The sequence below is a fragment of the Podarcis erhardii genome (genome assembly GCF_964252035.2).
Source record: "Podarcis erhardii genome assembly, chromosome: 6".
Taxonomy (NCBI): domain Eukaryota; kingdom Metazoa; phylum Chordata; class Lepidosauria; order Squamata; family Lacertidae; genus Podarcis; species Podarcis erhardii.
Window position 1 is genome coordinate 69256794 of NC_138510.1, and position 16301 is coordinate 69273094.

The 16301-nt window shown below is 37.5% G+C and overlaps 1 protein-coding gene across 23 annotated transcripts in view; it reads left to right on the forward strand.

Moving 5' to 3' along the window:
- ADGRL2 (adhesion G protein-coupled receptor L2) overlaps positions 1-16301 on the forward strand; it is a 249524-nt gene that overhangs the window by 44714 nt on the left and 188509 nt on the right. The window contains exon 2 of one of the 23 annotated variants that reach the window (XM_081865667.1): positions 3984-4093. The exons of the other annotated variants lie outside the window; for them this stretch is intronic. The gene's annotated coding sequence lies outside the window, so the exon portion shown is untranslated. The remainder of the gene's footprint in view (positions 1-3983; positions 4094-16301) is intronic. 23 annotated transcript variants of the gene reach the window in all.

Consider the following 16301-nt stretch of genomic DNA (forward strand, 5'->3'; position numbering starts at 1 on the left):
CACTGTTTCATAGTTTCTGGTGTCTCCTATCCTTTCTGTTAGTGGGATTTGCAAGGCCTTTTCTTTTGGACTCACACTTTGGATATGGCCTGCACATTATTTCATTAGGTGGCCTGAATGGAAAAGAACTTCTAATTACTTTAAAAAAGAAAAAAAAAACCCTACAAATGAATCTTTGAAAGAAAAGACCACTCAGCTGCAAACCTTTGAAGAAAGCACACGTTTCTTCTCATACATAATACAGGAATAGCAGATCTTTTTTATTCCATAGGGTGTGTTACAGATTTTAACATTCTATTTATTTGTTATGGTTAATTTCCAAAGAATAATAAGAGAACAATTAAAATGCCTTCCTGGATATCTTTTTTTAAAAGCCTCCAGTCAGTTTTGCATAGGTTATCTACAATCATGTGCTGTATCTTTTGTTGCTATTGTTGTCCTCCTCAGTAGAAGTAGTGTTAATGCATATTCTTTAAATAGCTGTGGCAAGGACTGGTCCTGGCAGTGTAGTTGCAGAATATTCATCATTGCATTTTAAGTCAGTTTATGTTGCTGCCACATTTACGTAATTTTTGATTCATTAGCTACTCCTGTTGTTTTTTTCCTGTTTGCAAAGAGATATGCCTCTTTCATTATTTTTAAAAAAATCAATATTTGTAATCTGGCAGACCAGTAGCCAAGCAGAATGCAGCACTCCTTCAGTAAATTGGGCTGCTTTCCAAACAGTAGATTGTTCATAGGTTGTGGGGGAGCGGTGAAGTTTGGTAGGTCTCTTTTATCAAGCTAAACAAAATGAACTTTCCCAGTGTATTCTAATACCTCTTGGTTGCTCTTCTTCTTCTTCTGTAAATCATATGTATCTGTTCTACTGATATTGTAACTTTATTTTCATGGCTCCAGTGGTTAGTTTTGGGTGGGAAAAATAGGTTGTTAAAGCAGGAGAATTGTTTTGCTATGCATAATGGTCTATTTTTAGTTTAATATCACTAAGAAGCTGGGCTGCTTGGAAGCCTTGAAGAAAACAATGAATTGTGCAGGGGTTTGTTTTTTTAAAAAAGAATTTGCTAATTTTAAATGGTGAAGAGCAGTTCAGGATTTTGTGGATGGAGATCTTTTAACAGTCCTCAAATGGGGTATCATTACACTGAGGTGATTTTCACCAGTTTATTTACTCTTAATGCCTTCAGCTGCTTATAGCAGTACCTTTCGGTGGTATAAATGGAACATATTGATGCAGTTGTCATTACGACACTTAAGTTACTTTTAACTAGTCTGCTTTGGACATAGAGTGCTGTAAAGAAAGTACATTACATGCTGTAAAGGAAGTACAGCCATTAGAGATAATCTAAAAATTGTCTTGGAAATGTTGCACTTCAGTTTAAATGACGGTGATCTCAAAATTCGACAAATTTCTATAAAAATGCCACAGAAGGAAGACTTTCAGCAATTCATAAGACAAAATTGGACCACTTAGACAGAAATTAATGTGCTACAGCCGTGCTTCAGCTGCCATTTTCAATCACAGTGGGTCACTATGTGTTGGCAACAGCAACTGAACATAGATATTCAGTTGCTCTGGCAGCTAGAGCTGGAGAAATCAGGATATTGAATCAACGTGGGGTAGCACAAACCAATTAAAGCAGGTTTTGACTTGAGATATTCCAATAAACAGTTATTTTTTTCTCGCTGCCACATTTGGCTCCCCTATTCATTAATGGGCCAACATCAAAGAAAGCAGCCCAGCTTCCAAATGTTATAAAAACCAATACAAAGATATAGATGTTGCATGTAGTCTTGGAAGTCTTAATTTAAGGCAAGCAGTTGGAGTTTTTATTGCAGCAATTTTCACAATCAGCAGAGACATTAACACCAGGCTTCTGGGTGTTTTCCTTCCTTAAAATGAGCAAGAGGAGAGCATTAAAAAAGCAAAGTTTGCTTAGCGGTTAGTCCATAATTTGAACACTTCAGAAGCTGCCGCCATGTTTCATTTGTCCCTTACAGCTTTCAGTGACAACATATCAGCAATGGAAGTTACTAAGATGGGGTAAGATCCAGTCAGGAAACCACATATAATAGTGCAATTCATACTTAAAATACTGCAAACTGGCATGTCACTATTTTCATCTGTTTTATCTGTTTTACATAGCATAATTGACATGAGCAAATAATGTTGAATTTGACAGGCATGATTCCTCCCCCCCCCCTTCCTAGTAAAACATTTCATGCAAGTATAATTTTGGGGAAACTATATAGTTAACACTGGAACAAGTTACCTTTCAGAAGAAGGTGTGTGCATTGCAAAAGAAATTACACTGAAATTACTGTTTTGTTTTTGTTTAAAATAGCCAACCCGCTCCCTGGGATTTAAAAAGCCTTTTTTCCCTTTAAACAACATGGATTTTCCATAGAAACCAGACTTTAATTGAATGTAGTGTCAAATGGCTGTTTGTGGGATCTGTCTTTGTGGGGGGTGGGTGCCCTTTTTGTTATAGTGAAGTCTCAGGAGTTGGGGGTTATTTTGTTTTGGATGTCTGCAAGATGGCAGTTAAAAATAAGTTACTAAAACTGCTAATGCCTTTTCCAAATGAAAGATAGGAAGCAATAGTTAAACCAAACTATAATTTTTAATTCGTGCGTAGGAGCAGAAACAAGTCCGTTATTTTTCATAGGAAATTTAGCGGAATTATCCTTAGTCATGCTACTTATACATGTCACATTACACAGAACTGTTTTCTATTCTTATTTTGAAGATTTGATGCTACATGTTTGAAGAGAGAGGCTTTTCAGTTTCCCAGGAGCACATGTGCACTCTTAAACATAGCATGCTTATTTTTTTTCAGATTGTTGAAAAATAGGATAAATGTCATTATAATGGAACTTCCAAGCAGATGGAGCTGATGATGTTTGGGAGTTAATAAGAAGAGTTCGTTCTGTTATCTCTTCTTGATCAGTTAAAATATTAGTTCATTTCCTTTCTGAAGAATTCTCCTACATAAACATTGTCGAAGCTGATCATTTTTATATCAGTTTAGTTACATGGCAATTCATTGCTTCCTATCATTTTTATTTTTAGTGGTGACTGCTGAAGTTCTCTCCCTCTCTCTATTACTCACACACACACACCACACACACACACACACACACACACACATTCCTTAACAAGTACTAAAAGATAAGCGACAACCTAATGCACTTAAACCTATCAGTTGAGTCTTTTAAGGAAAAACATTGTTGATCAGACTCTGAAATTATAGTGCAGGCAAGGTTGTGGCTCATTATCTTAAACGGAGCATTTTATGGGTCAAAGAAGCAATATATAATTTGCATGTGCTATTATTTTTCCTCCCTTGTAGTATTTGTCAGGCGTTAAATGCTTCCAACTGTACAGAAGCCTGTTATTTTCCTCCCTAAATTTTATTCAGAAAGGCACACTAGTCAAGAACATTGTAGTCTTGACTAAAAGTAAACACAGGGTCTGACACCTGCAGATAAAAGTGCAGCCTGCTGCAAAATAAATAAAGATATAAAATGAATGTTATTGATTGCTTTGGCAGCACAAGCCAAACTTAAATACAATTTGTTTAATTACAACAAAAATGAAGTTTTATGAAGTAGTATACTTCATCTTTGTAGAAGATTTTATGTGTTGTGCGCTGGTAAGTAAAATCCCACCATGCTTGTATAATTTTGCTCAATTATCAGAGCAGCTAAGAGGGAAAATCAATTATACTGAAAAACCACAGAAATGAGATTACCTTGTTAAGTAGCATCTTGCCAGCAATGTATGAATTCCCTAGCATTATCAAAAGTGGCCATATAGAGGCTGCAGACCTGTGCCCACTTACATGAGAGTTAGCCTCATTGTGAGCACAGTAGGATTTACTTCTAAGTCAACATACATAGGATTGTGCTCTTAATGCACCAAGAATATAGTGTAATCTATATGCAATAGCATGTAATTTTGCCACATTTTCCTACCGTAGGTGGTTGTTGCTTTCCTCTGTGCAGGAGCGCAAGTGGATAAGTCAACTAATAGAGCATTAACTTTCCAAAAGAAATGGAATATACGCTACAATCCTATACACTCTGACAGGTAAGCCCCATTGAACTCAGTAGGGCTTGCTTCTGCGTAAATGTATATATTTGTCATAGACGTGTATAGGATTGCACTGAGTATGGAAAATGGTCACGCCAGCCATTTTTTGTTTTTTACCTGCATATCTTCCTTGATTTTGTAATGGAAAAAAATATGAAAACCTCAGTAGGTGTTTCAAGCAAGAATGAAGACCAAATATAGTAAAGTACATTACTTTGTAGGGTGACAGTAATAGCATCTATTTCATGTCTCCAGTGTAGAAGAACTCACTTAAGATACAATTGTTCGCCTTTTTAAAAAGAAAATATATGTATGATGATGTGTTAGAGATATTTTTCTGTTTTTAAAATGATTGCATATTTCTGTAGGCTCTCTGTGTTGTAATACTGTAGTTTGAAAACATTGCCTCTGCCTTTTGTACAGAAAACTAGAATTTGTCTTTTTTATTTATTGAACATCTGCCTCTGTGTAGTTTCCTGATGCACACAGTCTTGCTACTCTGTGTCTCTAAAACAGCCAGCTACAAGGGGCAGGCAACATAACAGTTTAAAACCGGTGGGCCGTTTGTAGGTCACAAAGTCATCATGCTAGAATTTCTGAATAAAGTGACTGAAAAGGGGAAGACAAATGCCACTTTGAATGGAAATGTTTAAACCAGACCTCTGCCTCAGGGTAAAATTTAGGTATGTTTTAGCCCGGATGTAATGTCTCCCTCTACAGAGCACAGAATTAATCATAGCCTGACAACAGAACGTGTGCTGAGGGAGAAAAGGGGACCTCTTGTTGGCTAACAGCCTAGAATGAGAACCTTATAAACATTAAAATATACTAGGGCATTTAAATGATTGCATGTTGGTTCTGAATTGCGTTTGCTCTGGACAGCTTATTTAAGAACATTTTGTAGTTGGTACAAACCTGGGTAGTGAAACACACACACACACACACACACACACACACACACGAGTGTCAAATGCGATGCGTGAATTGTGACTTTTCCCTGTAAAATATTTTACACTGATCATAGGAAATGGATCCAGCCTCCCCACTGTAAGTATTACAGTGTTTTTTAAGAAAGGGAAAGCCATCAATTAGACATGCATGCGACCTCTGAAGAAACAATGCTCGTTTTTTGTTATTTTGTATTTGGGTACATGGATACAAAAGGAAGTGAAGTTCTAATTTTTAAAAACATAATGCAGCTAAATGTTTTTGTAACCTCTTTTTAGTAGCTACATATAGCACTTTTAGTGTACAAAACACTTTACATTGTTACTTATTTTTGCAAGAGGGAAGGAGATGTACAAGAAACTACATCTCCTTGCACTGTAGTTTTCATGTTTTGCCCACAATCGCCAGTTTTTATTTTAAAAAGAGAATTAATTTGAGTTATAATTCCAGTATATCAAGCAGATTCTCATTCTGCTTGACTAGTGTTTATGGTAAAAGGATACTTTTTGCATGTTTTACATTACTTTCTAATTATATCTAAATGTTTTTGTCCGTTTCAAGAATTTTTATAGGAGATTTTGGGGCATAAATGGCGTAAAACTACTGTAGGATACCCCAGCAATTGAGGCTTGCTACCTCTTGCTTCATTTTGTGTGAATGAAAAGGAGTAGTAAACACTGTCAGATGCTACTTTTCTCAAAACAGTAAGGCCGAAGGACAGTAATACATGGTTTGAATATAAATACTGGTTCTAAACTCCAATATTTTAAATATTTTTGGCCATGTTCAGGAGAGAAATGCATGGCATTTGGATGTAGAAATTAGGAAATGATTCTAAGCCAAGGGGAACACATTCTGCTATTTTGATACTGGATTCACGTTTTTGAGTGTTCTAAAATTTGTTATTTTGAATAAAAAAAATACTGGGCACTATGTTTATGCTGTTGTCATTACCTATATTGCTTGAGTTGCAAAAGTTTTGAATAAGATCTATTGTGCAAATCAGTGTATTTCAGAAATAATATCCTAAGTGGGTATAGGATAGCAAACTTAGTTGTCTGCATGTTCTTAGTTTGGAGAATACATAATAACAATTTTGAGCAATCAGTTATGCTTTACCAGTTGATACTTTATTTTTTACCATTTGATTTGTTCCCTTGATGCAAAATTCACCCCCATATTTAAATAGGTGCTTTTATTCTTTCTTTTAACTGTGTGTTGCGTCTGCTGTAGATATTTTTTCATATGAGTCAACACCTCGGAATGATTATTGCTCTGCTTCTAGACGGCGGAATACTTTCACTTCCATTACTGCCAAAATTGTTCTTTGCTGCTGGGGAAATGGATGACTGTTTTTTTTAAAAAAAGAATTCTGAGATTTCTACTTAGTTGCTGATAAGGTATATGGAGAGTTGAAACTGGGATGAAACTTTGGCTTGATGGGACAAGGTTTAATTGGAAACAGACCTCCCTCTGGGCTAAGTCCAGCAACTAAGACCTCTAGGACACGGCCCTAGGCCCTAGTGCTTTTGAAGAGGAGCAATGTTCATAGTTTCCCCCCTCTAAATAATCATAGCTCACCCCACACTTCTGGCAATAGGCCATAGGACTACCAGACATAGGGTGTCTTTCAGGAAGCTCCAGGTCCCAGAAGTCATTTTGCTTTGTTTTGCTTTTCCAAATTAATCACCTGAGCATGTAGCACAAACAAACAAACAGCAAGCACCTAAAATCATTACATTTCCCACTGGCATGCCAACAATTTCTGTCATCTCCTTCCACCCATGGACAGTGCATACCATAAGAACTTGTACATGTGTGAGAGATTAAGACAGAGAAGGCAACTCTGCCAAGCTTGTTCAGCTCTTGCCTCTTTCCATTTAAAATATTGCTGGGTGGCATCTTCGTTGGCAAGCTCATGAGCTGGATTTCATGATGGAACATGATTGTTGGCGTGAGTCAGCCATTGTTTTTGCTGTGTCATAGCTTAATGCAAGTTTCCTTCCCTCCTTTCTTTGGCCAGGAGAGCATGAAAGGACCTTGCAGCTACACTGCAAGTTAACGACCCAGACTCTCTTTGATCTGGGTAAATAAAATGGGTCCCCAAACAACCCCCCCCACTCCTTGCAAGAGGCATTTCTGTTCCAGTATGTGTAGTCTGGAGGGCTCGGCTATAATTGTGATTGCATTTAGCTGCTGATGAAATATTCCTTGCTGACTGACAAGACCTGATTCGCTTTGTGCTGAGTGCAGGTGCATATTTGGACTAGACCGATGTCTTTTGAAATCAGTGTAGCTATATTAGCATACGTGGATGGAATAACTGGGTTCTAGTTTTGTCATGTGTACTTACTGAATATGAGCTTGCTTAGCTTCAGAAAGGAAAGGTTGGAAATAAACTCTTGTTGATAGACAACAGGAAAGGAGAGGGGAGGAAATCAGAGTTATTACAGAGGGACTCTCCGTTTCTGTTTTTTGCTTAGATTTGCAAGAAAGCAGTGAAATAGTCTGATTTCTCTCTCTAAAGAAATTTTATTAAATGTATTTACTTGTGTAGTTTGGATGTTGTGTTCCTTCTCTCAGCACTCACTGTGCCTGAAGCCTTCAAGGCCACATCGTTTGAAGATTACTAAACAGGACCTGCTGATGACATGCTATGGATTTGGCCACTAGAGGCTTTCCTGTAACAGAGAAGAGTTGCCTATATGCTTGTGTTACATGCTTTTGAAAGCTCGTTCAGAAAAGCATCGTGATTTCTTGATCCTTTCCTAGTCTGCTTTCACAATTTTGCCTTTAAATAGTCCTTTCAGTTATTTCTCATTGATTTTTAAAAAATGTACGTTGGTTATCATTTTTACCAGTGCTATCGTCATTTATTAGAAACAGCATTTTGGTCTGCATGCTGCACTTCATTTCCTCCTCGGGTGGCAGAGGCCGTATTGTCATCATCTGTGTTGGATTTTCGCCCCTAACCTTGTAGTTCGTGAATTCATCCCTACCCCGGTGGGCAAAATATCTAAGTTTTATATATTAGTAATTGAATTTCTGAAAGTGACTTGCTTGGTTTATAGAGAAATTTTATGGCAACCCAGAGAAATTGAGCTTGGACATCGAAATCAACCTTGGGTTCATTTTATATTAGACCACAAAGCCTTTCTTGTTTGTAGGAGTGACCTAACAAATGGTTAAGGTAAAAAGTAGAAAACTGGTGCCACTCCAGCTTCACAAATGCTGATGTTACGTAGCAACATAGGGAGCTTCTTCTATACCTGTTCAGACTATTGGTTCATCTAGCTCAGAATTGTCTCCACTGACTCGCAGTGGCTCTCTAGGGTTTTGGACTGTGGTCTCTCTCAACCTTGTCTGGAGATAATACTAGGGATTGAACCTTCGGACCTTCTTCATTAAAATCTTCTGCTGAGTTACAGCCCTTCGGCAAGGGTTTGGGGTTGGTTCGGTTTGTAATTGTAGCCCAACTGTAGGTTGACTTTGGCTAGCACCTCTTGCACAGTATGGATGGTATCTGACAAAGTCATATACAGAGTGGATCTGTTGACACCAGTGGGCTTAAGACAGCAATGACTAAAACTTGTGCACTAATTTTGGTGGGTCTGCACACCTCACTTAACCTTAGAGTGATTTAATGGGACTTTCTGCCAAGTAGACATGGTTAGGATTGTAGCCAGTCAGAAGCCACCCAAAGCCTGAATTTTACTGAGTTTATATCAAACATTGGGTATGTTCATTTATTATAGCTCTACATATCGACGCTTGGCCAAAAGTGTTTTCTGTGATAGTAGAATGGTTTTCTTAGGATGGATAAAAACAAGGATATGACAACTAGTAAATGTTTTTCCCCTGTTATTTAATATTATGTGCTTATTTTTCTTAAAATACCCATGTTTGTATTCAGTGTAATTGATACTAAACTTTGAGGTAGCAAGTTAATCCGAATAGGAATAGGTTTTGGCTTATGTGGCAGAGGGACGTTAAACAGAGCCAAAGTGCTGTGTTTGTTTATTTTGGTTAAGGAGATGATTTAGCCTGGAAGTGATGACTTGTTTTGGGTGGTCCCTCCACTTCAGGATGGTTCAGTGTTGGTTTTCCCTTTCCCATAAAAGTCTTAATGTGATGTTGGGGGGGGGGGACAGCAGCAGCTTTTACATCTTGGTATGCAGTGAGCTAAAGTTGCTTGCTTAACTGTTTTGAAGGACAAGGATAACCAGATAGAGCCAGCAGGAGATAAAAATGGCCAGGGTGCCTTCTTCAGGAGTGACTGATATCAGGTAACTCTTAGCTGTCTGGGAATTCCTTTCAAATAGTGTCCATTTGTTTGTCTTCCAGTGCTAAATTTTTGCATTTTCTGCATACTTTTTGCTAACTCTTCTTATTACCTGCAGAGGGAGCTTGCATATGAGATAATCAGAATAATCGTGGCTTTTTTTTTTTTTAAGGACTGCAATTGTTTTTCAGCATAAATACAATGTCTGCTTGTTGCAGCATTCTCTGTTGCTTTTGCTCAGATTAAAAGTGTTTTACATGTAAAGTGTGTTCAAGAGTATGCTTTGAGAAATGCCTACATCGCTGATAGCAGTTGGCAAACACTTGTAAATTTAACATGCAAAAAGTGTAAGTGGATGTTAAAATGACATTCCTTTTTCAGATGAAAATACTCTTTGCTTTAAAATTAGGGATATTTTTTTTATTAAAAAAAGAGCAAACTCCCAAATACTTGTGCAACTGTATTGGGGGGGGGATGTAAAGAATCATTGGCAACCAAAACATCAGGAAATATTCAGAAAATAATTTGTTGCCTTCTTTAAAAATAAATAAAATAAGTTCACAAGCTTCAGGGCTTCCTTAATTTAACTATAGTGTTTGGTATGCTGAGTGGAAAGCTGTGACAATGGGATATTATCTCACATCTATCTATCATCTATCTATCTATCATCTATCTATCTATATTGTTGGTTACATTACAGTTGCAAGGTCAAGTCTTAGTTTTTGTTTTACAAAAAGACATCACTAGTACTATAGCCAACAAATACGTGTAATGCATTCAACAGCTAAACCTTCAGCATTAAAACATTTAGGGGTGAAAAAAAATACAGCCCTGCTTACAGTTTAAAAAGGCCATGGTGGTATAATAATATCAAATAATGAGCTTATTAATAAATACTGGTAAATATCACCTAAGACATGGACGCCTAGCATTTGCTAATGTCATCTTTTAAGGTTTAGTATCAGGAATTTGAAGGATGTTCCTGCATGTTTTAGAATTTGAATTATGCATTTTCGGATGATGAAGCCCTTCATGAAACAAGAGAAATGTTAGGGAAATAAATGTGACTTAATATATTGCTTGCTGTACAAAGAAGGTAATGGAGATGGCATTGAAATAAGCACTGTTTAGCTCTGTAAAATAATGGCGCTCTATTTTCATTTAAGGTAGTTTGGGAAGTCTGCATGCTATCTGCTGTGATTTTAATATGAAATAGAGCATTATGCATAGTTTCACATTCCATAAAACTGAAGCAGCACTCAGAAACACACTCACTTGCCATAAATCCTCCCAGAAAATTGGTTTGAGAGTTGATTCTTCTGAAGGTTTATTACAATGCCGTAATGTTAAAAATGTGTATATGTGCAGGAGAACAGAGGCTTTTATTGTATTTTTGATTATCCTTTTAAACAACTAGCAAAAAGGTTTACTGGTGTCACAAAAGTACACCATCTTGTTGCCGATTCATTATTTATACTGTCTAATCCTTGCTAATGTGAAAAAATCGGCTTGTTGTTGTAACACCAAATGGCCCTTTAAGTAGAGAAACAGTTAAGTAGATCTCCTGTAATAGTATGTTGTCTAATAAAGAGATTTATGGTATTGGCAAGGGCTATTGTATAGGAATTACCATTTCACAGCATGATCATGTGTTATCATAACAACTTGGTACCACATTTATGTGGAACATTTTCATAACAGGGTAAGGATATTAGCCACAGCAATTACACTCCAATAGGATTATGGCAGAAAGACTTATTTGGAATATAGAAATACTCCTAGACGGACTTGGATTGGAGCTGTGGATCTTCTGAAGTTCGATCCACCTTTGCTCTCCTTGGCTGTAGTAAGTATGAAGGATGTCAGAAATACATTTCTTCTGCTCATCTGCTTAATAATGCAAAGTCAGATATTTCTTTCATCCTTCTTACTTAGGACATAAATTGTGAATTCTGAAATATATTTGCGTGAAACTTTGCGGTTGGGTGTAGAGAGTTGCTTGTCCTAGGGAAGGAGAAATAACAAATGGAGAAGCTGATGACTTACGTGTGGTACAGGAGGGGGGCATCACTGAGAATTCATTCATTCTCAGTGAATGAATGACTACACTCTTGGATTTTGCAAAGCATTTTCATTGGGATGAATGGGTTGACTCTGCCAAGGTTTGCATATTCTTGTCTAGCTTCAGATGCCTAAAAAGCACCAGCTTTTAATACATAGAATTCATTTCCCTTCTGTTCTTTGGATGGGATTCTTGGAAAGCCTAGCCAGCTCAGGAAAATAGATATATATTAACTGAATAGAATAAATACCAGGACATGAAAGTTGTGTCATTTCATGTCATTTTGAAAAAGAAGAAATAAGAGGAGCAAAGTTTTGTTTTGTTGTTGCAACTTATTTTACTAAATGGAAAACAAAGAAACAAAATCCACTGCTGTAAATATTGTAGAGGTGTGGTGTGTGTGTGTGTGTGTGTGTGTGTGTGAGAGAGAGAGAGAGAGAGAGAGAGAGAGAATAATTGCTTGTATTAATATTAATGGAATTCCATTCATGGAATGAAGAAGGGCTTTACTGCTGCTGCTCCCTGCACCACTTGAAAGCGGCTCCTGTTTGCTTGGGAAATATGCCAGAATGCAATGAGATGTGGTTTGGAGTTTTGCAGCTGAAGGGGAGAATGGGAACCCCCCCCCCCGAAACTCTTCCCTTTGCATGAGTGGAACTGATTGCCATTAAACTTTGTTAGATCCTCTTAGTAAAGTAGCAAATTAACTAAGTTAAGTCCCTGGTATTGTAATAAATTCTTTACTAGTCATATTCTACATAAATTATCTGGGTGACAGATAATTAGAACAGTTTAAAGAAACACAAGTCCCATACAATGCAATCAGTCACTATACAATGTAGTGGCACAAAAATCCAATTAAAAACAAAACAAAAAAATGACATGCTCTTAGTTAAGTAGCAAATTAACTAGTTAAGTCCCTGGTATTGTAATATTTGGGAGGATACATTCACAGGTAACTTCATCTGTTACGTATTTGTATTCATACTAGGTTGGATCTAGAGCTCTGTTGCACTGTTGAGAGGGCACAGGGCAAGTAATGCATGCCTGATTTCCTCTTGAAAAGCTGAACTGGAAGAACAATGTGAAAGGTAGTGTGTCTGTGTGGGCTGCCAAGGCGAGGGGAAATCAGGGAAGATACCTTAATCTCCCCCTGCTTCATCCATTGGAGACCATGAAAGGAGCCCTTCCATTCACATAAACAGTCTGGACCCAGCCCATTATTTTTGTACATTTCTTAGGCATTTGGTTTAATTTACAGTCAGATTTTTAAAATAAAGTTGCTTGGCAAATCAACTTAAATTGCCACCTTCTCGAAGTCTCACCACAATCTTTTAAGATCGTCTGAGAGTATCCGCCTTAAACTATTAATATGCAAAATATGAACTATAAGCAAAATAATGAGCTTTCAGTGGTCCAACAGCATCTGGAGGGAAGAGATTCCACATTCCTGCATTAGGGCCTGAAAAATTCTCAATGGCTTTCCCACATTCCCAGGATTTCATGTAAACTGGAGCCTGAGTGTTTTTTTAGAAATGCTGCAAAGACTTGCTTGTTTTTGCTGTATTTTAATTGCCAGGGCTAAGGGCTAAGCAAGTGTAGAGTAAGTTTAATTCCTTCCCTGTGGTGTATTTTATTCTGCTGATTCTAGGATGGTGTGTTCTTAATTTATTTTTTCCAGCTGTGGATGGCATGGATAAGTTGAGACGCACCTTTTAAAATAAATTCTAGATAATTGAAAATCAGCATTGTTGGAATGATTTCTGGTTAATTAATAATGACTACATAGCCAAAGCATATGCGCTATTTCAGAATGCAAATATGATGGTTCAGATCCAGAAATGATGGCACACAAAAATATGCTATGGTCACCAGGTTGTAAGTGTGAAAGATCAACTGAAACAGGCTCATATGTATTAACATCTAGCCAATGTGAACAATATGTATTATATACTATATTGGCCCGAATATAAACAGCGCTTGTATATAAGCCGCACCTTTAAAATTGGAGGGGGGTGGGGAGAAAAAATACCTGAATATAAGCCACTCCATTCCGGGCTGCATACTGGGGAGGGAGCCTCACTGTGTTGCCAGTGGCCTTGGGGGAGAGGATGGGGGACTATGCACGGGGCGGGCGCTCCGGGCTGCATACCGTAAGGTCGCGAATATAAGCCACACTTTAACTTTTCATGGTCAGAATTTGGGGAAAAACTGAGGCTTATATTCAGGCCAATACGGTATATATAAAATAAATTCTTTACTAGTCATATTCTACATAAATTATCTGGGTGACAGATAATTAGAACAGTTTAAAGAAACACAAGTCCCATACAATGCAATCAGTCACTATACAATGTAGTGGCACAAAAATCCAATTAAAAACAAAACAAAAAAATGACATGCTCTTAGTTAAGTAGCAAATTCCAGGCATAGAAATGTAAATAATCACAGAGGGAACCCTCATCTTAACCCAACTACTGTGAAAACACAGATTGACCAGAGATGAATATAACAATATTTAAAAGGTGTTAAAATTTGAAAAGGTCTGGAAAATTGAACACACACACGCCCAGTGTCAGACATGCATTGACATAGTTGCCTGGAGAACTTTTTTTTTAAAGGGTGAGCATTCTGTAGGGATATCCAATATAGGGGAACAGAGTAACTATCAATATTTTATTGTGGAACATGCAGAAACCCATGTGCTTTGCTAATCTGCCTCCTCTCTGACTTTCATGTGGCAGAATCCTGAGAAGTAGCACCGATATTGCAGTGTCAAGGGACAGGATATGCAGCAGCGCAGTGTGGCAAATTAAAATCACTGGCCTGTGTTTGATGTCATGCCAAAACCATGCATAAACAAGTCTGCTTGGACTTGTGTGTCCCTTTTCCCTCTCCTTCAATGTGGATACAAAGGGAAGATTAGAAGCACTTCAGCTAGCCCAAATTTGGGGTGGGGCTGGGGTACTATTCATTTAAGCTGGTTTGCTGAAACCCCAGTCAAACACACATATTTTTCTTCATCCTGACTTATTAACAAATTATACTTTAAAGCAGGGTTTCCACAGCTTGCATGCAGTAAACTCGTTAAAAAGGCAGTGGGATGATCTGATCTCTTGGCCGCAAAGGAGGAAGAAATAGACTTGCTCGTGTATCCTTTTTTCAGACAGATTAGTATGATGTGCCATGACAAATGGATAGTTGAATGTAGAACTGGAAGTATAAACAAATTTGATAAAAAGTTGCAATCTTTCAAAAATGTTTGTTGAAAAGTTTTGCTACTTCATGCTACAGGCTGGCTTCTAGTAAGAATATATAATCACATCTATTTGAAGTTTGCGATGGCCAAAGCCTTTATGTTTCGGAAACATTTAAATTGTCAGCTGCTACCTTTTCCATGATTAACTGGTATATCACCTTTAGATACACAATTTTATTACAGAGATTAGGTATCCAGAATCGTTGTACGTAATAAGAATTAGTTTGAAAACAGCCCTCACATTTTATATGCACCATTATGCTATGTATAATATTGACCACTGAAATATACATGATTGGGTTTGAGAGCTTACATTTAATGTCTACATCTCTGAAAAATAAAAGGACATTTTGTGATGCTTGCCTGGACTCGTGGTTTATAATCTGTGCAACCTGATGATATATGCATGTTTACTCTGAAGTAAGTCACAGTATGCTCAGTGGGGCTCAGTGCCATGCAAGTATCCCTAGTAAAAGATAATGCTCTGCTGTTACTAACATCTAAGGGAGTATAAGGAAATGTATAATTAAATAGGAGAATTGATGAGCGGGATCCCAATTGAAATTCTGTAACAGAAGGCGGGGGGGGGGGGCGGCGGCGATAAAACCTCTGTAAAATGCAGGTTTAGACAAATAAATGCAATACTATGTTAAAGGTAGCAAGAGGTAATCTTCTGACATTTTCCAGTCCTTTATCTCCTGCTTCACTTTTTAATACACATCTTTTGCTTAGATCCAAAGTGTTCTTTTGAACTCCATGAGTCTTCCTTCCTGATACAGGTTTTATTTTTATTTTGCAATTGCAGTATAAGAGGAAGACTGTGTCACACTTTATGAAAACGTACAGGCTGTTATCTGCTGTTGTTGTGTATGTGGTTCATTGAGAATAAACAAGCTAGGCTACCTGAGATGTTTACCTCGGTTGCTTTTGGGTTTTGTGTGCTTTGCAACAACTGAGCTGGATTTTTTTTTTTTTTAATTAGCAGTCTCCTCTTTGGAGGGATCATAAATCTGTCTGTGTGAGTTGTGAGTCTGCGCTGTGGTCGTTTTGCAGGCCCGGTTCGTTTTAAATGATGATGCCCTACTTGCGAGTCACTGTGGGAAAGCATTCGTGTATAGAGGAGCGATCTTTTTGTTTGTTTGGGAGTTTTTTCTCTACCTTTGGAAGAGCTGCGTGGTTATGACTAATAAACACTTTACTATTTGGCAAATGGAATGTAAGTGACCAGGAGCTATTGGTTGAGGAATGGAAAAAACTGCTGCACAGAGGACATCAAAGCAGTGGAGCCTTTGAAATATACCTGTGGATGGAAATTTTTCATTTTAACCTGTCAGCTGCACAGAATACAAATCTCTCTGCTACACAGCAAGGTATTTTGTTAACAACATTTTTTCCCTGAATGTACTATGTCAAAACCGTGATACTTGGAGTCAGGATAGCAATGGGGTGCCTCATAGCGGGTTATGAAATGATTTGTAGATTAACAAAATGACAATTAATGCTTTACATTTTATCTGATTAGCATTTCTATTCTGATTTTTTTTTTTGTGTGGCTTTGTTTTCTGCCTTGGTTTGGGTATAACTGCCGACACAATGTCTTACTCACATCATGTTTTCCTCACTTCTCATGGCATTCAAAATGAGTGTCATTTTC